Consider the following 3,146-nt stretch of genomic DNA (forward strand, 5'->3'; position numbering starts at 1 on the left):
ATATTGATACTGCATTCATATATATATTTTTAAAAAATCTATTCACTGCAAAGTTAAAGTGGTATTAAATTTAAACCATTCAGCTATTATGACCTTCCACAAACAGCCAGAGGAAATGTGTGATTTCTCACCAGGATAATAAAGCTACAATAACACATTCTGAGGAACTTTACATATTCACTTGTGCCAAAAAGATTAATAACATAGCAACAAGTAAAAGCCCTCTGGGGAGAATGTTCCAGAGCTGGGATGCTACCACCAAGAATACCCTTTTGTTCACAACCATCTCTGAGTAGAAGTGTTCAAAGCAGATCCTTTGACACAGGTCAGGTAGACAGATAAAAGAGAATGGGGTTTTCACACATCCTAATTTCAAAACCATTAATAGCTTTAAAGATCTGAATCAGTACTTGGGATATATAGGAGAAACTCATTCCTTTTATCCTCCAGATTTTAAAAACATATCCTCAGTTACAGCAGTGACTACAGCATCCACCAGAGAAACCCAGTCTCCCAAAGGAAATAAAAAAACTTTATTGATAGCAGCCTTGAGGCGGCGCGTTCTTGACATCGTAATGGCAGCCCCTATGTGTATAGGGTGCCGCCATTTTGTACGTCCTGGGGACGTACTAGGGTTAGGTGCGTGCGTAAGGCACGCTCTTTCCCTAACCCTAGTATGTCCCCAGGATGTATTTTACGCCCATCTGTAACGGGCCCTAATTTGGGCTACAGCAACACACCCTTTCTGCCTCATCATGCATCATCAAGTTGGGGGCATACTAATCAAATTTGCAGATGACACCAAACTAGGGGGAATAGCTAATATCCCAGAGGACAGGATCTAAATTCAAGATGACCTGAATAGACTAGAAAGCTGGGCCAAAGCTAACAAAATGAAATTCAACACAGAGGAATGTAAGGTACTGCACTTAGGGTGGAAAAACGAAATGCACAGATATAAGATGGGCGACACCTGGCTGAATGAAACTACATGTGAAAGGGATCTGGGAGTCCAAGTAGACCACAAGTTGAACATGAGTCAACAGTGCGACGCAGCAGCTAAAAAGGCCAATGCAATTTTAGGCTGCATCAATAAAAGAATAGTGTCTATATCAAGAGAAGTAATAGTGCCATTATATTCTGCTCTGGTCAGGCCCCACCTGGAATACTGTGTCCAGTTCTGGGCACCACAATTTAAAAAGGACATTGAGAAACTGGAGCATGTCCAAAGGAGAGCGACTACAATGGTGAAGGGTCAGGAAGCCATGTCGTACAAGGAACGACTTAGGGAGCTGGGGATGTTTAGCCTGGAGAAGAAAAGGTTAAGAGGTGATATGATAGCCCTGTTTAAATATTTGAAGGGATGTCATATTGAGGAGGGAGCAAGCTTGTTTTCTGCTGCTCCAGAGACTAGAACACGGAACAATGGATGCAAGCTACAGGAAAAGAGATTCCACCTGAACATTAGGAGGAACTTCCTGACAGTAAGGGCTGTTCGACAGTGGAACACACTTCCTCGGAGTGTAGTGGAGTCTCCTTCCTTGGAAGTCTTTAAACAGAGGCTAGATGGCCATCTGTCGGGGATGCTTTGATTTGGATTTCCTGCATGGCAGGAGGTTGGACTGGATGGCCCTTGCGGTCTCTTCCAACTCTATTATTCTATGATTCTAAGTGATGAAGGGTTGGGAATTTTCCCTGGTCAGCCTGACTGAAGCACCTGACAGTTGTTACATGAACTGCTACCATAAAGGCTGAGGCAAAAACAGTATGATTCTCATTTAGTCCAAGGTAAAGGATAAGAAAAGGTTTTGTAGCTGGCAGAGTGGGGTCAAAAGCAAGCAAGGAAGTAAGAGTTCATACATCAGCCTGTGCAAAGCAGACAAACCACAATCACAAATGGAAAGGGACCTTGTTCAAAGCCACTGGTATAATCTAGCCAATGACCGCTGAACAACTTCCATCTGTTGAAAAGAAAATTCCTATTATTTCCAATTGTCTCTATTTAACAATTAAAACTTTTAAGCTCACCATTTAAAACCACACACGTAAATGCTTAATACCTCCTTACCTCCACCCAGCAAGGAATATCTATGGCACAGCTTTGTTAGACCTACTGCCCTCATATTGTAACTGTTGCCTTCTGACAGCCATCTCTTGGACTCCTGAGAAAGGGGATGATGGACTAGACAGGCCCAGCATCTGATCCAGCACAACTCTTGATCATGTGAGAGTAAAACAGCAACAAGTTGTAATATTCTCACATCAGTGTTTGTAGAAGGTCTTTCAATTTGCAAGTTAAAGGGAAAACACAGAAATCACTTGTTTTCAGCTGGATCAGAATCACAATGTCAGTGGTGGCTTTCAATGCCAGGCAAGATTTATGCTTTCAGGTCCAGGCTATTTGGCAGACCATGGTGTTTATCACAGAGCTTTTGGGAGCTTTTTGCAGCTCAGATCCGGGGTGACTGCGGGTCCAACGATGCAAATTCATGTCATAATGTGAATGTGTTATCAGATGAGATTCCTTTCTATGGGCGCTCCTTCCGCGGCACTTCTGCAGTGATTCCAAAGTGACCCCTCATTTGTGTGAAATCAGAAAAAAGTGAATTCACAGAATTCGCTTTCAAACTCACTTCAATTTCACTTCAAATCAGAAGATCACTCCAATGTGGCCCCCTTGGCCCCCTGCGTCCTGCTTCTTCACCCCCTCCTGCTCCTTCATGCCATCTTGTCCTCTCTGCCACCCTGAGACCTATCCCATCATCCCATGCCTGCTCCTTCATCACGATCCAGTCCCCAGTGACCCCCTGCGACCTATCCCATCACCCCCTGACTGCTCCTTCAGCCCAATGAAAGATGACAGCTAAGGAGGGGGCAGGGAAGGAGGACAGCGTCCAGAGCCCCACTGAGCATGTGCAAGGGTCCCAATTTGAATCGTTGAATCCACATGGCATGCACCGGTGTGGTAATACAATTTGCACTCACTCCGCTTTGCATGAATCCGCATCACGTGACTTGCCTTGGATTAGATTCCCCCTCGATTCGGAAGGGCAACAGAAGAGCAACCAGGTGTGATAAAACCGTCACGTTACGACGTGAATTTGCATAGCTGAACCAGGAGTCACCCCAGATCTGAGCTCCAAAAA

This window comes from Sceloporus undulatus, chromosome 3, assembly GCF_019175285.1.
Source record: "Sceloporus undulatus isolate JIND9_A2432 ecotype Alabama chromosome 3, SceUnd_v1.1, whole genome shotgun sequence".
Classification (NCBI taxonomy): Eukaryota; Metazoa; Chordata; class Lepidosauria; order Squamata; family Phrynosomatidae; genus Sceloporus; species Sceloporus undulatus.